The 23,902-nt window shown below is 37.8% G+C and overlaps 1 long non-coding RNA gene across 1 annotated transcript; it reads left to right on the forward strand.

Moving 5' to 3' along the window:
* Positions 1-1,562: 1,562 nt before the first annotated feature.
* Positions 1,563-4,446, forward strand: LOC125238389. Its single transcript, XR_007178437.1, has 5 exons — positions 1,563-1,651; positions 1,738-1,818; positions 2,049-2,320; positions 3,008-3,202; positions 3,853-4,446. It is a non-coding gene; the product is annotated as an uncharacterized LOC125238389 (long non-coding RNA).
* Positions 4,447-23,902: the final 19,456 nt, after the last annotated feature.

Raw genomic sequence — 23,902 nt, forward strand, 5'->3', positions numbered from 1 at the left:
AACCGTAAGCACGCAAAATTGTAGGCAAAACTACAAAATATTATATGTACATACATTTTGTTAACCTATAATTCAAGACGCAAAGTTAAATTATGGAATAAGATACGCAATACCGCTTTGAATTCTACTTTTGTAAGTAGGAAAAATAATACAAATAACTTGTTAGTCCGTTTTCACACTATCCGATCCGACATCGGAAACCGAAAAGATTTCAATGGAAACAAATTTATAGTTTAAAAAAACACTAGAAAAACACACTTTTACATAAGTGCATGTAACAGCCAAAACAAATTTTGGATCGCTCAAGCCATCCCTATTTCCGAGCTTCATCATCAGACCATGAAACCTAATCATAGTCAAGGTTTATTACAATACTTTTCTAAGAAACCCAAAAACAGCTATGATACGATGTTCCATCATGTAGTTCCAGTTCGTATCTTCCGGCTCCATCATCAGACCTTGAAACCTAATCGTAGTCAAAGTTTATTACAAGACTTTTCTAAGAAACCCAAAAACAGCTATGATACGACGTTCCATCCTGTAGTTCCAGTTCGTATCTTCTGGCTCCATCATCAGACCAACTCAACAGTACCATATTTTTGCAATGTCATCGGAACTACATACAGCTGCCAATTTTCATTACGCTACGACTCCTGGAAGATGGTTAAATTAGCTCCCCTAGATTCCATTACATACATAGTCACATACACAACGACCTAAAAGCGTGTTATTAAAAATCCAAGATGGCGCCTGCAATGCATGGGACATCGGTCCGACATCCGACATCGGACCGGACAATGCGAAAATGCACTTACGCCTAACTGCTTTGATAACGTCTACTAACACTGTAATATAGGTAACCTATCTTCTAATAATATCGTTAAGTACTAACATACACACATACCTACATACTGACCTAAGAAAAAGAATGGCGTTTCGAACAGGATACGAGCGAAGCCGCGGGCAAAAGCTAGTAATTACTACACTATTATGCACTACCTATTCATCTTATTTTTTAACTAGTATATGGTTCTACGATCCGTTATTTAGCAAACATAGAAAGTTTGAAATTTGGTGTTTTTCAACTGACCTTTAGATTTGTCGGAGTATACTAAATGTCTAAACAAAGTTTGACGTTAATAATATTTTTCTCCTTAATAAAATTCCACAGAATATATGTATATGAGTCATAGATGTTTTCCATGTACATAAGTATTTATCTATTTAAGTAGGTATATCGTCGCTTAGCACCCACAGCACAAAATTTGCTTAGTTTGGGGTTCAGTTGAACTGTGTAGATGTCCCCAATATTTATTTATTTATTTCATATTTATATAAAAAAAAGCATTAATATTGAATGTAAACGTCAAATTACTGTCTCTATTTTATTATTCTACAATTCGTTCCACATAATCTGCAGAGCCCCACCTGTTCTATACAAATTTTACGTCTCATCCGGTCCGTCAAATGTCTTATGATCTATAGAGCCCTTTTGCTTTTCTTATGGCAACATTTCCAACGCTAACGTCATTGTTGTCAGTCAGACGGAGATAAAAAATGGCTGCCGTTCAGACATACACGCATCATTTGGAACCGAAAATTACGTAAATTATTGACCTGCTGGCTTGTATTTGTTATAAATCATAAAAAGGTGAGTAATACATTAACTAAGTAATGATATATGTTGTTAGTAATGTGTATAACGAATGTAATAAATAAATGATTGTTTGCTTTTAGCCTGTGACGCCAGTGGAACTACGTGGTTTTCTTTCATGATGATTTGATGATACCTCAATGGAATTGAGCCAAGTTTTCGCCGTAAGTAATAACCTATTTAACTATTCGAAATTTAACTTGTCCATCACAAAGCAGTTTATAGTTTAGTTTAAAATCTTGACATACTAAAATAACGAAATGATTTTCAATAGAGAGATTATCTAATTCCTATGGCGCACTAAAATAACATCCTAATTCTGGTCTTAGAGATGAGGAGTATTAGTAAGCCTACAACTTCCTATTTCTTATGTCCGCCTATTTGCATGTTTCAGATTTTTGGTGCTAGATGCCCCTTGGAGTTAAGCCCCAGTGCCACTATACTACCTTACCAGTTGTGTGTGGATGTTGTAATCCTAAGGCACCCCAGAGATGAAAAGGGCCTTCACAAGCTCGCGCCACGTCTTCCTATCTTCAGCGACCCTTGTGACCTCGCTTCAGCTCAAACCTGCCGCTCGCAGCTCACTTTCGACGGATCGCTTCCATGAGTGGACAAGGCACTGACGATCACGGCTGCATCTGTACCTGTACTACTATGTAATGATATGTAAGTTACACTTTTAATGTTTAATAGTCCTGTAATCTGGTAACTAACCTCACCTAGTGACAATTACTTGTATGCTTTGAATCATAAGATACGGGTTCGAACTGCGACTCATTGTCCTTGAGAACTGTCATTTGATATTTGCCAGTTGCTTTTGAGTGAAGGAAAACATCGTGAGGAAACCAGACTAATTTCAATAAAACCTATTGAAAATTAGTGCCTACGCCAAATCCTGGAATTAGCTGTCAAGCAGACTCCATGCTTCCATGAGCTGTGGCAAACACCGGAATAATGCAAGGAGGTTGAATGAATTTTAAAGTATGACCAAGCAATGTTGGTTTTAAGCAAAAATTGTATAAATGAAGAATGTAAGCATTACCGAATGTCAATAATAAGAATCATGCTTAGTTTGTAATCAAGTAGGCCTGTACAAAAATGCCCCTTCAATTTTTATTTATTTATTTAACTTTTATGTTGTTGTTAAGTCAATTATTTCTCTTTTATTCTATTTGGCTAAACTTTATTTTGATAATAGTTTAGTATGATAAAATTTGAAAATAGACCCTAATTAATAAAATGATCAAATACCTATTTAGTTGTAAAATCTCTGCTAACCTTATTCCTATAACTTATCCTTATAACTAGGACTTATTTCCTACTTAATTAATAAATATTTCTTAAATTTTCCAGAGTATGCGGAACAACGCTGCCATTATACTAGGATCAACGTCCTGCCCCTTCCCCGGCTGCGCACAAATTGGAACTCCGTTAGCATGCCCCTTTGACTGAGCAACGTGTGTGTGCTCGAAACACATTCACTTGCAACAAAATGACATCCAAGCTGACCCGGCTCAGCTTTTGTATGTTTGATCTACATTGACAATGGTAAAATATTTTATTTATTTATTATTCTTTGGTTCACTCTTGGGTAAATAATATTGTTCGTTCTTATTCCTGATCCCAATAATACCAAGCCTACTACGGACTGACTCCATTTGCTCTTTCAAATATTATACTGTGCACTATACAATGCACAGACTCTACTACTAAGTCTAAAATCTTAAGTCTAGCTTATCTACCTACATTTTTCATTTATCATTATGCTAAGCTACTGCATCCACTGATAACTGGTTCAAGAAATTAAAATACAGACAGACGGATAATCTGACAAAAGTCACAAATATAGGAAACCTACTAGAATTGATCTAATCACAAACTAGAGATTAATATTGTATAAGCTTATTTTTATCAATTCTGCTTTCCTATTGTAATCTTAGGTTATATTGTGACTGTTTCAGAGATAATAACAAGCTACATGTTACCTATTGAACTGAAATTTTATAAACTCATTAAGTGGAATGACAATGCAATATTACAATATGAATGAACTGATTTCATGAAGATGTCTGACAACCAATGCAATTCATTATATGACTTGTTGACCTGTATGTATAAGAAGGGAATGCACATCCAATAGTTGAATGGTAATATAAATGTTTTATCTGAAATGTGTTTACCCTTCATTTTTGTTCCAGGTTTCAATGAAAGAGTCAAAATTCTTCTCCATGTACAATCACTTCTAACGCCTACACTGACTACCCCAAATATGATCATCACTCAACGTGTCTCACATCAAGATACTTTTCAAAAGTCATCGAGAAGAGGAACATAATATCTTTTTTCCCATTGTTGCCTGAATAATCCTAACTAAAAGTTACTTCTCTATTCTATTTTTCCTGCATGGAGTGGCGCTTTTCCGTCTAATGGAAACGAAATGAACAAATATGCTCTGGGTTTTTTTTTGTTTTTGTGCACCTTTTCAATATTACTAATAAAGCATTTTGTGGGTGTTTCATTTACCACCTTCCTTCATAATTTTGCTAGTGTGTGATTCACCATATTCCTAATTATTAAATGCAATAGCTACTGCAATCTGTTCACTGATGGGAATCATTTCATGTTAACACAGCTTTGAATACTATCTTAAATAATGACTCAGACTGACTGTCAATAAAAATATTCCTAGCTATAAGCTTGCCTGAGGTTAATGAATGGTGTGCCTAATTCCTTACTTGAGTACTTAAGAACTATGCTTAAATTCTAGATTGTATGTTCTTGACATTTTTGTCAATAAGCTAGTTGAATGTTTGTCTCTTTCAAGTAATTATAATTTGTTCACACTTCAGTGGAAGACAACTAATCCTTAGTTGTTAGTAAGTATGAAACGTGCTAATTGCTACTCGTTTCCCTATGATTATGAATACCATTACTTATTCTATTGTTAATTTTATTTAAAAATAAATCAAAATCAAATCAATGAGTCGCCCTGTTGACAACATAAGATTATTGTCAGTATAATCACAGCTAAAATAAATATTTCACAGCTTAACGCTTGTCTAGATCAATCATCATTTTATTTCCTAGTTCTTCTGTAGCTGATAACAGCTTATCACTAATCAGTTGATAACACGAAAAAGGGGCGAGAAGATAGTGAGGTAAGAGTGAACATGATGGTGTTCTTGCTGTCAAAGTGACATTTCTTACCATGATATGCGACACTGACACATGAAGAATAGATTTTGACAAAATGTACTTAATCAAGTCTGTGTATCGCATACTGTCATTAATTTAGCTTATTCTGTTTCTTAAAAGAACATGCCAATACTAGCAACTTGTACATGACATACATACATACTACATGCCAAATCTAGTTAGAAATCAATTCCTACAGAGGCCCACAGAGCAAAGTACCTAAAATACTAGCAGTATTTCCTTGCTTACTTCTACTTAATTTAGTGAGACTGGCAGATATATTATAACCAACAGAACGGAAAATCTTGATTCACTAAACAGTAAAAGTTTCCTTTATCATAAAACATGTAGAACCTTTTAATTTATTTATACGTATCTCAGTATTTATAATCTTCCATGATATCGTTTTAAAGAACCCTCGACACAAAATTACCACAAGACAGTCGATCTGTGCGTAATTGCTTTCAGTAACGACTAATTTGTTTTAGTACAAAACTTTCCCAGTAGATAAATATAACCGATACCATTGAGGTTTTATTTTTGCTATAATCTCTTCATTATCGCAACAGAATAAATATTAGCTAGAAAACGAATAACTTTTCTAAATTTGCCATTCCAATTGAATTGTTTCATTGACAGCTGGTTTGACATTTTTACAATAGCCTCAAATACTTTCTTCTATCCCCGGTGTCCCTAGTCGATGACAGTTTTCTGCACGTGTTATCTCTTATCAGTCTGTACGCACGTTGTTGATCGATAATTATGTTATTGTTTACATACAATACCATGTGCACACGCGATTCCAATTATCGTATAAAGCCGCGTCCTAAGTTCGTAACGGGTAACGTTTATAAGTTTATGCTAGAAGTACAACCTGTCATTGATTCTTTCGATAGTGACTTAAAAGTGAAATAAAAATCTAATTAGATAAGTGATAAGCCTACAATGGTTTTAAAATTACACAGCTATGTCTAAAGTGAGTGAACTGTGTGCTAAAGTGCAAAGTTTCTGTTTCAATATCGGATTGTGACTTTGTTTGAAAATCCAGGTTAGTGACCTTAAACTTACAAAACATACTTCAAAATGAAACGTATCTTAGAAAACTATCAATAGCTTGATTGCCCCTTAGACTATTACGCAGTGGTTAATAAAGATAGACGAATGATACAAAAATAAAATAAAGTTTCAGCATGAAGGATAGCAAGTTCCTAAAAAGGATATCTCATTCACAGCAACACTTTGTGACAAAATGTCACTTGAATATGCTAACAATTGGACATATTTAGGGTCTTACATCCTACAGTCACGGTCTCCACTTTGTAACACCCCGCTACCCCTTAATTAATTACCCTCTTTATTAACCTAACACTACCTAACTTAAGTCCAAATTGTTAGCCCTAATTAAAACAGTACACTATTAAAAATTGGCCATTAAACAAATACTGTGATCGTCTAATAAGTGGTAGGACCCCGTAGTTGTGCGTAGCAATCCAAATTCTTTTTACCTTTAGGAACTTGCTATTAGGGTTAAATTTAAGTTGATAAAACTAAGGCAGTAATATATTCACTTGAGGTATAATAGCAGAGTGAACGACATTTGTGAAAGAATTTAGTGCGTTGAGATAAGAGTGTGTGAGATAAGTAAAATTGTGTAAGGAATATAAATACAGGAAATATATTAAAAATATATACAAGACATTATTTAAAATGGGGTTAATTGCTTCCGACCCACGAGTCCCTTATACGTAGGAATAATAAGTGTATAATATAATATAGCCTATTATAAAGACCTCGCTCGAGCATATGGACAAACCAGGTTGCCGGTTCAATTTATGTTTTATCAAACATTGAACAAATGGGTTCCTTAGAACAAAAGTAAACTGATGTAAAGTGTCTTTGCACTATTTTAAAATATACTACCATAGTAGTAGATACCAAATAATTAGTCAAGGACCCTTTAATCCCGGTATAATTTTATATGTTTTGGGATGTTTCTGCAACCAAGTCCTCTACCGTCAGGATGGAAGCTGCTCTGCCTACTCCTGGTCTATCAAGGAAACAGAATATCTATTTTGATACCCTTTATTGGGCCTATTCATTGACCTTCTTTTGATACTAAGACAAATACTTCATTGAACTAGCCTTTCGAACGACAAATCCCTAGACTCACACGCCATCCCATATATATATTTTGGTTCGGCCTTAGCCATCGAAAGTTGTCCAAGATCCCAAAGTATAAATTCTATATGCGTGCAATTTCCCACGTTCCGAGTATAGTGGTCCATTGCTTGACATCGTGTTTCACTAGTCAACGCTAGAATTGTTTGATTTCCCAGACAACATTATCGCTAACCATATTATGAAAATGGAATGATGATTCCAAAGTCTGCCAATCTCGAGGCCAGTGTCAATGATTCAACTTTTGTGAACAATCTTATTTTTATATCAATGATTCTCCTTGATAGCGACAGGATCCTAACATCCATAGATGTCCTATGCCTCCCTAGTATTTAGTATTAGTATTAATTCCCACAAGTTATCCTTTAACTCTAATAAAGTTTACATGTTATGAACAATAAATAAAGTTATTAATCCTACTTTCATTGAAATAGCAAAATTATCTTACTTAAGGATGAGATAATAGTGGGAAAATCCTTCTAATCACCCAAAGAGATTCTAGCTAATAGAATGTGTATGTACATAAAGTAAATATGTGTAATATTTTATGTATCTATTTTGTTACAATCACCCAAAGAGATTCTAGCTAATAGAATGTGTATGTACATAAAGTAAATATGTGTAATATTTTATGTATCTATTTTGTTACATGTAGTAGTCATATTAGAAATACTCAGATCCTAATTTTAATTAATAATATTCCAAATTAACCGTTAGTGTTAATTGTATGCAATAAATAAATTGAAATTTGAACAACTTAAAATAATCACCACATAAATATAACATTCATGAATATCCCGTTTATATGAAATGAATAAGTACCATAATCAATTTTAACACACAATTAAATAATTAAATTTTATCACTTACTTGCTCTCCTTCACTATACTTTACCAATATAAACTCCTTCTCACTCTAATTATTTCTAATTAAATGCTTCAATCAAAATCACAGTAACTGACTTCCTCTTACTAAGCCCGTACAACTAATACTGATCCACCCTCCCATTTTGCTCTGCCTTTTATATCCTATCCGCGCACGCGTTACGCATCTTTCGTCCAAAGTTTTCCTTTCTCCTATTCCTCTCAATAAGTCAATAGTGAGGGACGCCATCTTTGTTATTTTCGTCAAGGCTGACCGCTTTCCTCGATAACAACGCTTACGGCAATAGTTTAAAGAATGTTTGATTTTGTAAATTACGCTAACTTTAATATTTTTATCCCGATTTACTGCTTTCCTCGATAATAACGCTTTTGGCAACAGTTTTAGGAATGTTGATCTTTGTAAATTATGTACGTTTGAATTCCGAGAATAATTATTATTTTTTCATACTATTAGACGTTTACTTCTAATATAAGTTATTAAAATTGTTTACTATAATTATACCTAAATAAGGGTGTTTTAATAAATATTTCCTATGATTTGAACCGAGGACTGTGTGGTCCGTTACACCCTGTTGTTGTGCAATGGGGTTGAAATATCCAAAATAGCCATAAGTATAGCTTTAGTTTTCATCTTTACTTCTGGTTCAAGAGATTTCAAATTGACACGGAAGTTCCTTAGAGGAGCACTAAGAAAGGATTTTTCAAAGTTCACCTCCTAGCATGATAATTTGACAGGGGCAAGGACAGGGACAGGGACAGGGACAGGGACGGGGACGGGATAGGGTTAGGGTTAGGGATAGGGATAGGGATAGGGATAGGGGTAGGGATAGGGATAGGGACGGGGACGGGGACAGGGACGGGACGGGACGGGACGGGGACGGGGACGGGGACAAGGATAGAGATAGGGACGGGGATAAGAATAGGGATTGGGGTCGGAATAATCGGTCGGCAATCGATATCTAGGCAGTGTAAAATGCAGGTGGCTCAGTGGGAAGGGATTAGTAAGTAGGCATCGGCGAGTATCCTGCATCCGTATTTCCGTAATAACTATTACATTCAATGTGCTGTAAGAAGATCGTTGTTTGCTTGCCTTTTATATGTTTACGTTTGCAATAAGTATAAGCAAAATGGAAAAAAATGTAAGCGATAATGCAAGGAAGTACTTTTTACCCTACCGACCATAGCGTCGAGATACTGGCTATGTGGGTTGTATGAAGTTTCCCCAGTATAAATATTTATATAGGTAAAATACATACATATTCGTACCTACTACCTACGCTGTGGTCGCTGTGTAACAATTCTACAATCATTGCAAGAATTTCTTTTAAAACAATAGTAATATGTGTAAGGTACAGTCAGCCAAAAAAGTGGTTTACCACTTTTCGATCAATAGAGTCGAAAAGTGGGAAACCACTTTCTTGGCTGACCGTACAGCAAATAGATCAGTTACAATGCCCCCCCCCCTCCCCCCCCCTCCGTCGAGAATTACCCCGCTTTACCTTAATCGAAATAATCGCGGACAGATGTACCTACAAAGAAACCTACGGATCCAAATGAAAATCTTATTTTTTGTAAACGTTTCAATAAGAATACTTTTATTACGCGGGCGAAGCCGCGGGTAAAAGCTAGTAAATAAATAAAAAAAAATAAAAATAAAAATCATTTATTTCAGACAATACAGTCCATAGTATGTTAGTTACAGAAATACTTAAATTACTATGTTAGTTAGGGTGTTTCATTTTTCCAAAATTTTGATTTATATTTGACTTCGCTTTTCTTCATGTTTCTACACCTATACAGAGCCCATATACCAAAAATCAGGGAAATCGGATAATATTTAGAGGTCGCACTCTGTGGCAACTTTTGTCTGAAGAAGTTAGTATGGGCGCAGGAAAGGCTAGAAACAAAACTTATGTAACTTTTTGTAGTAGGTGGTTTAAAAGTGATTTTAATGAGAAGTTTTTATATTGAAGCAAGTTCTTTTAAAAAAATTACTAGTTAACGTGGCATTTAGTTTCTAGGCAAGGTTCCTTATGGAATTTTTTTGGACGCTCGACTTCCTTCTAAGGAACAAGTTTTTTTGGTTTTTTGTCCTGTTTTTGGCATGAAGCAGTGGTCTCCCGGCCCTCTCGGGGCACTGATAACAGGATAGGTGGATTATATCAAGCGGCACATTGGCTATCACCAGGTCCGCCATTGACCGGCTCAGCAAAATATGGAAAATCAGAAACATCACAAATGCCACTAAAATGCGACTTGTTAGGGCATTAGTATCTCCCAATTTTCCCATATTTCTTTACGGTGCTGAGACGTGGATTTCAAGGGAAAAGAAGATAGATTTCCTAGAAATGTGGTGCTGCAGAAGAAAGCTAGGAGTATCCTGGACAAGGTTCAGATGCGATGGACCGGCCAAGTCAAGGCTGCACTCAGTGGCCCACTCTACGAATGCGTAAGGAATGTCGATGCATTGTTAAGCTTGCTACCACCCCTGATGTGACAACCACGACTACTCTGCCAAGAGAGTGACGACAAAGAAGAAAACAAGATCGTTCTTTGACTTAAGTATTTTGACAGGGATATAGACCGTACTACTTTTTTGATTTTTGTCTTCGAACTATTTAATGTCCAGGATGTTAGCGATTATTGTAGCCCTAACACCAGACTTCGACGATAGTTTAACAATAGTCTATCATACTGCAAAGAAGAGTAAGTATACCTGTATATTTAATAATAAAAATTAACGCTCCAGTCAAAGATGAAGAGCAAAACGGTTCTCGCTGAAAGTCGTCGAACATCACAGAAAATGTGTTACTAAAGTACTTAAGCGAACAAAAGATAAGGTTGCGGCTTACACATGTAAGCTAAATGATGATGATGACTTATTTTATCAAGAATGGATGTTACAACTGTTGTATTTTAAGTTTAATAAGTTTACTTTTACTTTCTAATAAGTTACAACTACTCTATTGTTTTATTTGAAAATAAAATTGAGTAACGTTACTTTTTAGCGACTTTTTTTCAAACTGTTCATCCAGTGCGACCTCTAAACAACGTCCAAATGACTTGAAATTTGGTATATAGGCGTTTAAGATAAGCTAGAACCGAAAGCCTAGCGAAGTCGGAAAAAATATTACAATTTTATTTTTCCCATACAAATATGAAACACCCTAATGTTAGTACTTAAACTAAGATGTTGGGAGGTCCAGTGCCTAACAAATGCACTATCCCATCTACCTGCCACTACAGCTAAGAGACTGTGGCGACTGTCGCGCACTCTGCGGAGCGTCGCGGCGCAGCGCTTGCGCAACGTCGAGTGGAACCCATCCACATGCGCGTCGGCGAACATGCCCGACGCGCTTCAGTAACGCGGCAGTCTCAACAGTACCCTGAACGCATCATTGTACTGTACACGTATGGCATTTATAGTACGCTGCGTATATTTCGTCCACAGGCTGCAGGCGTACAGCGAAGTACAGTAAGCGCGAAAAAGTGTTATTTTAACTTGCGCTGTACACCTGCTGAACCTACGGGCGATCATATTAGCCCTAATAGCTAACGCTCTGCGCTCTCGCTCAATGTCTTCGTCGTCACGAAGGTCTTCGGTGACCAAATGCCCAAGATACTTGAACGTATAAACCCTCTTTAATTGTTCTCCATTCAAACGAATGGGTGGGACGTATGATGGGCATTTGCTCCCCGCCTTGAAGATCATGTACACACTTTTTTCGACGTTATATCTTAGGTTATGTTTTTTGGCATAAGACTCGCACTTTTCAATGAGTATTCTTATACCACCGACCGACGGGCTCAGCAATACCATGTCATCTGCATAACTTATGTTATTAAAACACACCCTATCTACATGACAACCAACATGGGTATTGCTGAGCTCACCGATCAGGGCATCCATATACAAATTGAACAGCTTCGGAGAGGTCAATCCCCCTGCCTTACCCCACACTCGAGTCCGTACTCGTCGGACATTACATCACCCCACCGCACACTATTTCTCTGGCCAGAGTACCAACACCTAAATATGCGCGTGAGTTCTCGTGGGAAATGCACTTCGTCAAGTTTTTTCCAAAGTAAATTGTAATTAACAAGATCGAAGGCTTTACTGAGGTCTAAGAAACACGCATAGATAGGTGTCTTCCTACGCGTATAGTACTCTACAGCCTGCTTCAAACAAATAATAGCACTTTCCGTCGATAAGCCGGCACGGAAGCCGAACTGCGCATCGTGCAATTTTAAGTACTTATCTTGAACTGTACGTTGAGCAGGCCGTCGAGCACCCTCGCTACAATTGTGGCCAGAGAAATAGGCCTATAATTAGAACTATCCGAAATGTCACCCGTTTTATTTTTAATAATAGGTATTACAATCGTTTTCGTCATAGGCAACGGTAGGTAAGAGTGACATATGCATAGATTGTAAAACATTGCTAGTACTCGAGGCAGATGAGGACCGGCAAACTGCAAGTGCTCGATGCTCAAATTGTCGTGACCGGGTGACTTACCCCTTTTCATACCCTTAATTATTTTGGCAACATCCGTAACGCTGAACCGTGTGTGCGAGTCCCCGACCAGTTCTCCAGCATCGAACACCTGCTGCCGTGCTGCGGCTCGACCTCGCTGTTGGCGGAAGAGCACTTCACATTGAACTGTTTCATAAACACGTTAGCAACACACTTAGGGTCCGAGTTACCATTCACACTTACAGAGAGGCCAGGCCTACATTCCAACTTTTTTGTAAACTTCCAAAAATTTTTGAAATCATTCTTGTTGTGGTGTGTGGCGAGTAAGTCCATTTTAATTTGATCTTGGTGATTTTGGACCCACCGAAGTCTCGATTTAAATACTTTTCGACTGTGGCACATGGCATCAAAAACCGACCCCCCTCTAGGCTTGCCGAACAAAACCCACTCTTGGAATCTAGCTCTTGCCTCTCCGTGTGCCTCGCTAACATGTTTATTCCATCCTATTACCTTCTTTTTAATATTGCCTCGTCCTCCCGTGACAGCTTTACTGTATGAAGAAGCTTCACATAGCACAGATATTATTCTGAGGTACAAATCGTCAAGTAGCCTGCAATGTTCAAGGTTATTCATACAGCAACCATCACAACAGTCCACAAGCTCGGAAGGAAAATCAAAACACTTAAATAGTTCATTACATTTATTCGTGTAATTTTCAATTTCATGGGAAGTTCTCTCCCCCCAAACAACAGACTTATTCCTCGATATGACACTGTTTTCCTTATTACTATTACATATGTACTTAGAATTCACCATGTTAAGATTACATTTTATTACAATAGGATAGTGATCCGAACAGTATACATCGTAGTCAATAAAAACATCCGTAATAGTGCCCCACGCAGCTGATGTGGCTACACAGTGATCTAACCATCGTTTTGAGCCGTGTGATTCACTTAAATACGTATGCGCGTCCGAGTCTATGCCTAGTTTTACGGTATCGGCACAAATCCACCCCTGTTCCGCACAAAAACTAAACATCTCGTCACAGAATAACTCACCCGGGTGCGCATTGAAGTCACCTAAGTTAATGCCATATAAAACAAATCTAAACGTAAGTACGTAGTCATGTCCGCGGCCGCAGAAATATCCTACACGGGCCTATTCCCAGGCTAGGCCTGAATCTTTAAGCATAATCTTTTACGGTAGGAAAAATACTAACAGTGTATTGAACAATATTAGGTAAAGAAAGCTTAAATATAATTTATTATTTTATGAGTTTTGATAGATGACAACCACAATCAGTGTCGATTTCGACCACCGCAAGCACTGCGATCGCTTTGCTTACCCCCTCCATGCACTTCGCACGAAGTCAATACATCAAAATGTACGTTGACATTGGCATCTTGAATGTATTTCATGAATCGAAAATAATATTCAATCCAAGAAAGTTTCCAAACTTTCCGGAGGCTTGGGAAGTTTGATCGTCCCAAAATAAAATATTAAAACCAAAACGGAGCCCGGTGAGAGAACTTTTCAATGGGAAGATTTCTCTCGGACTTTTGAGTTACTTGAAATGATTTTGTGGTCGTATTCGGAAATGAAATATTTGTAACATTTTTAACTATAAAACTCCCGTTAGACTCAGATATATTTAAAAATGTATTAAGCGGGTTACTCACGTATTATGCGTCGCATTCTCGACGCGTAGAGGCGGGGTCGCTACTCTTGAAAAAGATCTTCGGAAATGGATCGAAACATGTCGAACGATGGGTTACCCTCATCTGGCAGAATAATTTTAGTCCGAAACACACTTCACATAACATGTTTCGCAGAAACACTTTCAGTCGAATGGTAATTTTGCAGAAAACTTAGTTGGCATTATTACTACCATGCATAAGACACATTTGGCAGAATATCGTTTTACAGAATATTACTTTGGTCGACTTTGATTTAGCATAATTGTAATATACCATAATAATCTTATAGCATAATATTACATTAGCAGAATTATTACACGCTATCATAAAAGAAAAACTGCCCCAGAGTCACCGTTAGGTACGACGACGAGCGAAGCGAGGAGGAGTGTTAGGTATCTTGCATCCCCAACACATCCAACTCGCTATCAAATAGCAAATTGCAACTTTATGCCGCCTAAATATTATGCAAAAATATTATCTGAAAAAGTATTGTTCGATTAGAAGACTATTAAATGGTCATCAACATTATGACAACAGACGATTCGGTATTAAAAAAATCTGAGAAATGATTTATGCCAAAGCATATTCTGCGTAACGTGTTTCTGCCAAGAACTATTATACGAATCAAATATATGCGTAAAAAGTTTCTGCCAGATAATAGTGAACCGTCGAACGATATATCGACTTAATACGTGAGTAACCCGCCTAAAATATTTTTAAATACTTGTAACATTTTAAATTATAATAAGAGCTAGTTAACTGATACAGGAAAATTTGGGATTTGGTCCTTATTCTTAACTTGATATGACTGTGTTAAAATTGACAAATATTAATATTAACCAAAAGTGTGGCATCATCTAGATGGCTATACATTGAAAACGCATTGTTTGGCTCTGTAACCATGGCAACGCATTGTTATAACGAGACTGCGAGCGTGCGCGGTAAGCCGGCGGGGGATGGCTTTGGGCAGCTGCGCTGCTGGCAGTGCAAAATACAGGGAACAGTGTAAATTTCACGAAATTATTCTAGAAAACTATTAAAAACTAAGGTAAGGCTGCATGGTCATAGAAAAAAACCGGCCAAGAGCGTGTCGGGCCACGCTCAGTGTAGGGTTCCGTAGTTTTCCGTATTTTTCTCAAAAACTACTAGTCTTTATAAAGTTCTACTTTTGTGATTTTTTTCATATTTTTTAAACATATGGTTCAAAAGTTAGAGGGGGGGGGACGCACTTTTTTTTCCTTTATGAGCGATTATTTCCGAAAATATAAATATTATCAAAAAACGATCTTAGCAAACCCTTATTCATTTTTAACACGCTTTTATTAGGTCGTCGTGTATGTAACTAACTATGTAATGGAATCTGCGGAGGCTAATTTAACCATCTTCCAGGAGTCGTAGCGTAATGAAAATTGGCAGCTATATGTAGTTCCGATGACAATACAATAATATGGTACTGTTGAGCTGATCTGATGATGGAGTCGGAAGATATGAACTGGAACTACATGATGGAACATCGTATCATAGCCGTTTTTGGGTTTCTAAGAAAAGTCTTGTAATGAACTTTGACTACAATTAGGTTTCAAGGTCTGATGATGAAGCCGAAAGATATTGTTGGGGACATTACCGGGTTGATGATGAAAACGATTACTTGTACCATCACTTTACTTTATTCGCTTATAACAAACATATTAACAACCAATTTACAATAATAATTCAAGACTTCTTGACTACAACTCGTCTGTACTCGAACTGGACACCGTCACGGTATGTCCGCCATTTTTATAACAATCCAACATGGCGGAAACCAGTGACTAGTATGAGTCAATTGATATTCTTTAATACTTTAATCATAAATAACAGTAAGATAAATCAAAATATGAGGCATTAATAAATAATTACTCTTACAATATGAACTGGAACTACATGATGGAACATCGTATCATAGCTGTTTTTGGGTTTCTTAGAAAAGTCTTGTAATGAACTTTGACTACGATTAGGTTTCAAGGTCTGATGATGGAGCCGGAAGATATGAACTGGAACTACATGATGGAACATCGTATCATAGCTGTTTTTGGGCTTCTTAGGAAAGTCTTGTAATGAACTTTGACTACAATTAGGTTTCAGGGTCTGATGATGGAGCCGGAAGATATGAACTGGAACTACATGATGGAACATCGTATCATAGCTGTTTTTGGGCTTCTTAGAAAAGTCTTGTAATGAACTTTGACTACGATTAGGTTTCAAGGTCTGATGATGGAGCCGGAAGATATGAACTGGAACTACATGATGGAACATAGTATCATAGCTGTTTTTGGGCTTCTTAGAAAAGTCTTGTAATGAACTTTGACTACGATTAGGTTTCAAGGTCTGATGATGGAGCCGGAAGATATGAACTGGAACTACATGATGGAACATCGTATCATAGCTGTTTTTGGGCTTCTTAGAAAAGCCTTGTAATGAACTATGACTACGATTAGGTTTCAAGGCCTGATGATGGTGCCGGAAGATATGAACAGAAAAAGGGGGGGGGGGGGGGGTCGAGGGGGGAAGCATGAAAGAAAGATCAACGTTGTATTTAAAATAAGTTGGGTTAAGGTTTTCTTGTGATCCTTAAGAGTAAAGAAAAGGGGGGCTCGGGGGGCTTCGCCCCCCGCATGTAAGAAAGATCAACGTAGTATTTAGAATAAGTTGGGTTAGCGTTTTCTTGTGACCTTTAAGAGCAAACAAAGGGGGGCTCGGGGGGCGAAGCCCCCCGCATGAAAGAAAGATCAACGTAGTATTTAAGATAAGTTGGGTTAGCGTTTTCTTGTGACCTTTAAGAGCAAACAAAGGGGGGCTCGGGGGGCTAAGCCCCCCGCATTAAAGAAAGATTAAAGTAGTTTTTAAAATAAGTTGGGTTGGGTTAGCGTTTTCTTGTGACCTTTAAGAGCAAACAAAGGGGGGCTCGGGGGGCGAAGCCCCCCGCATAAAAGAAAGATCAACGTTGTATTTAAAATAAGTTGGGTTAGCGTTTTCTTGTGACCTTTAAGAGCAAACAAAGGGGGGCTCGGGGGGCAAAGCCCCCCCGCATGAAAGAAAGATCAACGTTGTATTTAAAATAAGTTGGTTTAGGGTTTTCTTGTGACCTTTCAGAGCAAACAAAGGGGGGCTCGGGGGGTCAAGCCCCCCGCATGAAAGAAAGATCAACGTAGTATTTAGAATAAGTTGGGTTAGCGTTTTCTTGTGACCTTTAAGAGCAAACAAAGGGGGCTCGGGGGCGAAGTCCCCCGCATGAAAGAAAGATCAACGTAGTATTTAAGATAAGTTGGGTTAGCGTTTTCTTGTGACCTTTAAGAGCAAACAAAGGGGGGCTCGGGGGCGAAGCCCCCGCATAAAAGAAAGATAAACGTTGTATTTAAAATAAGTTGGGTTGGGGTTTTCCTGTTACCCTTAAGAGCAACAAAAAGAGGGGCTCGGGGGGCGAAGCCCCCCGCATAAAAGAAAGATTAACGTAGTATTTGAAATAAGTTGGGTTAGCGTTTTCTTGTGACCTTTCAGAGCAAACAAAGGGGGCTCGGGGGCGAAGCCCCCGCATGAAAGAAAGAACAACGTAGTATTTAGAATAAGTTGGGTTAAGGTTTTCTTGTGATCCTTAAGGGTAAAGAAAAGGGGGCTCGGGGGCGAAGCCCCCGCATGAAAGAAAGATCAACGTAGTATTTAGAATAAGTTGGGTTAGCGTTTTCTTGTGACCTTTCAGAGCAAACAAACGGGGGCTCGGGGGGCGAAGCCCCCCACATGAAAGAAAGAACAACGTAGTATTTAGAATAAGTTGGGTTAGCGTTTTCTTGTGACCTTTAAGAGCAAACAAAGGGGGGTTCGGGGGGTGAAGCCCCCCGCATGAAAGAAAGATCAACGTAGTATTTAAGATAAGTTGGGTTAGCGTTTTCTTGTGACCTTTAAGAGCAAACAAAGGGGGCTCGGGGGCGAAGCCCCCGCATAAAAGAAAGATCAACGTTGTATTTAAAATAAGTTGGGTTAGCGTTTTCTTGTGATCTTTAAGAGCAAACAAAGGGGGCTCGGGGGCGAAGCCCCCGCATGAAAGAAAGATCAACGTTGTATTTAAAATAAGTTGGTTTAGGGTTTTCTTGTGACCTTTCAGAGCAAACAAAGGGGGCTCGGGGGCCAAGCCCCCGCATGAAAGAAAGATCAACGTAGTATTTAGAATAAGTTGGGTTAGCGTTTTCTTGTGACCTTTAAGAGCAAACAAAGGGGCTCGGGGGCGAAGCCCCGCATGAAAGAAAGATCAACGTAGTATTTAAGATAAGTTGGGTTAGCGTTTTCTTGTGACCTTTAAGAGCAAACAAAGGGGGCTCGGGGGGCGAAGCCTCCGCATAAAAGAAAGATCAACGTTGTATTTAAAATAAGTTGGGTATTGGGTAATGGTTTTCCTGTGACCCTTAAGAGCAAATAAAGGGGGGCTCGGCAAAAAAGAAATACTTCAATTTTGTTTGAATTAGTTGAAATGTGACAATATTTTCTAATCGAGTCAAACAAAATCCCACTAGCTGAGAGCTTCAAAACAATGTATGGCGAAAGTATGTCTCTCTAATATCTTCAAAAAGTCCGCGATGGCACATGTCTATATTGTCTATCTTTTACGGATAACTTACTAGGTATAAACATTTTTATGATAATACCGTAATAAGAAGGTAGCCGCTAGTTATTATTAAGTAGCAATTAGCAATAAGTACACGTTAAGCCACAAATGGCATGTAAAATCCGCCTACTTGAAATAAATTTATGTATAAATGTTAAAAGTATTTCATTATTAATGACTAAAAAGTATTTAATAAATTAATAGTTTAAAAAACACTATAAAACACGCTTTTATAAATGCACGTAAAAGCCAAAAATAAATTATGGATCGTTCAAGTTGTCTCTATTTGTGAGCTGAAGTTTAAAAACTATGTGCTTTTAATTATAATATTTGATTGTAAAAGCGTGGGGCGCTGGAACAGGAAAGACTTTCTTGTAAACAAATACTAATCCGAACTTCCTGGCGAATGAAGTTGCATAAGAACATAACGTTTACATATCCCGCCTAAGGGTTACCAAAGAGAACCAAAGATATCTCGTCCACGAACAAGAACTCTGCATCCTGTCACTGTAGACACTTTCCCCGTTTGTACTTTGATTACCGGAAAAAAGCGGCGTTCTAAGTGTCGGTGACTGTCGACTCTCCTCACTACTAGCGCATATTTTGTCTGAGTTCGACAAACTGGTACCTACTTTGAACACTGACTTTTAATTGATTTGACTGTTTAATGTAGAACCTACTAGTGATGCTGCAACTCCAGTTAGCGCGTCAATCTGTGTAACCTCCTTCCCGTAACATAGCATAATTTGATTTATCAGCAAGTTATACAAAAAGTCTTTCCTGTTCCAGCGCCCCACGCTTTTACAATCAAATATTATAATTAAAAGCACATAGTTTTTAAACTTCAGCTCACAAATAGAGACAACTTGAACGATCCATAATTTATTTTTGGCTTTTACGTGCATTTATAAAAGCGTGTTTTATAGTGTTTTTTAAACTATTAATTTATTAAATACCTATCCAACAATATATCACACGTTAGGGTTGGAATGAAAAAAAAAATTCATGCCCCACTTTACATGTAGGGGGGGTACCCTAATAAAACATTTTTTCCATTTTTTATTTTTGCACTTTGTCGGCGTGATTGATATACATATTGGTACCAAATTTCAGCTTTCTAGTGCTAACGGTTACTGAGATTATCCGCGGACGGACGGACGGACGGACGGACGGACGGACGGACGGACGGACGGACGGACGGACGGACGGACGGACAGACAGACAGACATGGCGAAACTATAAGGGTTCCTAGTTGACTACGGAACCCTAAAAAGTATTGTTTGCAACGGTGTTTAACTGAGTCAAAAAAATACTCGTGGCGTCTTTGGCGTGGTGTAACGCCATCTAGGCCACCGCACCTTTTTCTCTAGGGCTTTGAGGTACGTTTTTTCTTAGACTTTATCCGTCAATACGGAGTTATGTCTTGGCTAGTAGGTACAATTAGGTACATATATTTTGAAATATTTTTTCCAGGTTTCTAACATTTTTTTATATAATATTTTTTTAATAAACATACCAAATACAATTTTGTTATAGACATCTCGGAAATCTCACAAAATTCGATGCAAAACAAATTAACTTATAAATGGCCCAGGAAATAAAGTGAAATCCACGTTTTTCCTCATCTTTACATAATGCTTGTCAAACTTATTCCTTCTATTACGTATTCATATATACGAGGATCTGAAGGATCTTCAGAATCTGCGTCAAAGTTTGAGATTTCATTCGGTTTAATAAAATTTTACAATTCAGTGGAAGTCAATTAAAATCGGCTTTGGCTATCGCCTCGCGAAGAAAGTTTTTTCATAAAGATTTCTTTTATTAAATCTTGGAGTTATGGACTGTGGTGGATTATCGGGATCAGTTTTGAAACATAGGTAATAAAGAGTACTATCGTACAGTATGGCCACTCCCGCTGCCCGCTGAAAGTGCCGCCCACCCCCTCTCGGTTACCTTACAGTTACCGCCTGTCAAAAACGCGGACAGTCGACCTGTCATATTTAACTCATACAAGCATAGGTAGTACGCGTTCACCTGCACGAGCCTAGACTGTGTGCTAGGAACGCGCCCCTTTCATATATTTGATCGCCAGTGTCCGAGGTGTGGTAATACTGAGTTTAGATCAGCATCTTAGTCTTGCAGGAGTGACGCTAAGTGTCTGCCGTTGTGCCTTCATTTTTCTCACTTAATGGTCTCACCGGAAGACCAGCGCTAGAAGTCGCCAGCAATATGCTGAGGTGAGGCCATTTCGTGGCACTTTATTCTTCTATGTCATTCATAAATATTGTTTTTCTACTTGTCGACTGTAATCTGTCAATTAGGATACCACAGACTAAACTATAAGTGCTAACTTTTCAGTGTTGGATACTCTATGGCAGTTCCGACTCAATTATAATAAGCTCATTATAGTTGACTTTAGTTAACTGTAATAATTTCAAAAATAGAACTTCATACAATTTCTATACTAATTTGCGATACCTGGCAAATTTTCCTGCATCTGAAACACATTTTTTTTTATCTGTCGCGTTATCGGCCAATCAGACACGGTTATTACAAACAATTGGTTGCTAAATTAAAACGGGACTTAATCGCGTAAAACTTACGTTTTATATTTAACCCGACGTTTCGGACATGACATTACGTCCGTGGTCACGGGTAGACTGGCTGGGAGTTGTATCAACATCTTCTAGCTGTACGAGTTTTTCGAACTACCCGCACTTGATTGTCATCAGTCACTTTTACGCTAGGGTTGCCACTCTGCCTACATACAACACTCACGACATCCGATGGTATGAGACGGGAAGTTTTCTCACGTTTACACTTGCTAATCACTGGATTCCACGAGGACCGAACCACTGGATTGAACTGCATAATCCCAAAGTCCTTTCAACTGAACGTCTTTACTATAGCAGGAAAGTACGTGAAGCGATTGAAATCAGGAAACATCGTAATTTCAATCAAAATGAAGGGCAAGGGATTTCATCTTCGTGGAATCCAGTGATTAGCAAGTGTAAACGTGAGAAAACTTCCCGTCTCATACCATCGGATGTCGTGAGTGTTGTATGTAGGCAGAGTGGCAACCCTAGCGTAAAAGTGACTGATGACAATCAAGTGCGGGTAGTTCGAAAAACTCGTACAGCTAGAAGATGTTGATACAACTCCCAGCCAGTCTACCCGTGACCACGGACGTAATGTCATGTCCGAAACGTCGGGTTAAATATAAAACGTAAGTTTTACGTGATTAAGTCTCGTTTTAATTTAATAATATGAGTGAAGATCGTGTTAGTTTAAATCAAGTACCTGGGCGACCGAGCTTCGCTCGGTGTTCTATTTTATTATACTTCTTGTGTTTTTTACATGACAGACTTACCACTTCCAAACAAATTTGTATGAAAAAATCAACAGTAAATCACTTAAATAAACAAATAATTGATACACTATAGTTGTATAGGTACTTTATTTTACTTTAAACATAATTATCTGACAGTTTACACAATCAACATAACGCATAATAGCACTTCTGTTTGAAGTATTGAGTTTTAAAATAAATAATACTGAGATAACGGAAGAAGCTTAAAATTCGTAATAATAGAGTATATTGAATAGTATCAGGGGCGGCTCACTCCGCGATCCTTTCACCGCGCTACAAGTACATGCCGGCGGCCGCGAGTTCGCGGCCCATTCAGTGGCGACGACTTTCGCGCGGCGCAATAGAATTCAATGTCGTCTGCACGCGTGCGGTCCGTTTGTTAATGTAGGTAATAATTTAGAATGGCGGCGTTTTGTGAACTTCAAAGGAGTGAGCCTTCTGTACTTGTACTATTATATATTCTGTGATAGTATGGTATAGAGTTATCAGTCAAGATTTTCGAATGAAGCGCCATCTATTATTAAGTTACGACAACTTTTCATGTGACTTTCCATGCCTAAAGGATTTAAGAACATAAAGTATAAAGCATGTGGATCTCCTAGTGAGTATTATATTCTTTGATGTGGACCCTCTTAAACGTGGAACGCCACATATTTATGGCAAGATTTCTAAATAGGTCCTTCATCTACCAGTCACATTAATTAATAAATATTTGAACGCTAACTTATTTGCCAATAAAACAGGACATTAACAAAATTTACAATTTAATACATGTAATTGGCCATAGAATGCCGTTCGCTAGTTTGCGGGTGGTACAGCGACATCTAGCGAAAATTTTGGACATCAAAAAATACTTATACATTTTACGATAACAATCATTACCCAGTTTGCGGGGGTAACAGTGACATCTAGCGAACAACTTGCACTACGGCATAAAATTGTTTTTCACGCCCTCTATCGTTAATTTTCCTAAACATATACAAAGTACATCGGATTTACTATTTCCTTTGACTGAAAACACCGTGTCATAAGATTCATAAGTTAGTCAATGTTTGTTGTTTCGTATCCTTGACCTGTGTCGCCATCTAGTTTTATCATAAATAGTACTTACATCGAGCGAAAGAATTCTGTCTTAACAACTCAACTACTCCACACGAGATGGCGCGCGTTTTGCCACGAAAGCTCAAATAGAGATGGCGGTATGTGCCTATTATTTCCGGATAATTCTAGAATGTAATAGCACATCTGTTTGAAGTATTGAGTTTTAAAATAGTACTGAGATAATACAAGAAGCTTAAAATTCGTAATAATAATTTAAACACTTAATGAATACGTAAGTGTTTTCACCCGCGAATCATAAAATTCATAAGTTAGTCAATGTTTGTTATTTTGTATCCTTGACCTGTGTCGCCATCTAGTTTTCTCATAAATAGTACTTACATCGACCGAAAGAATTCTGTCTTAACAATACAACTACTCCACACGAGATGGAGCGCGTTACACCACAAAAGCTCAAATAGTGAATTTTTCTATTCGTGTTAAGTATTCTTTTCATTAATATAAAAAGACTTGAAAATATTATAACACCTCGCCCGCGAATTATAAGTTACCTAATGTTTGTTGTTTCGTATGCGACGCCTTGATCTGTGTCGCCATCTAGTCTTTATAATAAATAGTACTTACATCGACCGAAATAATTCTGTCTTAACAATACATCTACTGCACACGAGATGGCGCGCGAAGAAAAACGCATGAAAACTCGAAAATTCGCGTTTTCCAAGACCTAAGGATAAGTTAGATCGATTTTTCAC

This window comes from Leguminivora glycinivorella, chromosome 23 (genome assembly GCF_023078275.1).
Source record: "Leguminivora glycinivorella isolate SPB_JAAS2020 chromosome 23, LegGlyc_1.1, whole genome shotgun sequence".
Taxonomy (NCBI): Eukaryota; Metazoa; Arthropoda; class Insecta; order Lepidoptera; family Tortricidae; genus Leguminivora; species Leguminivora glycinivorella.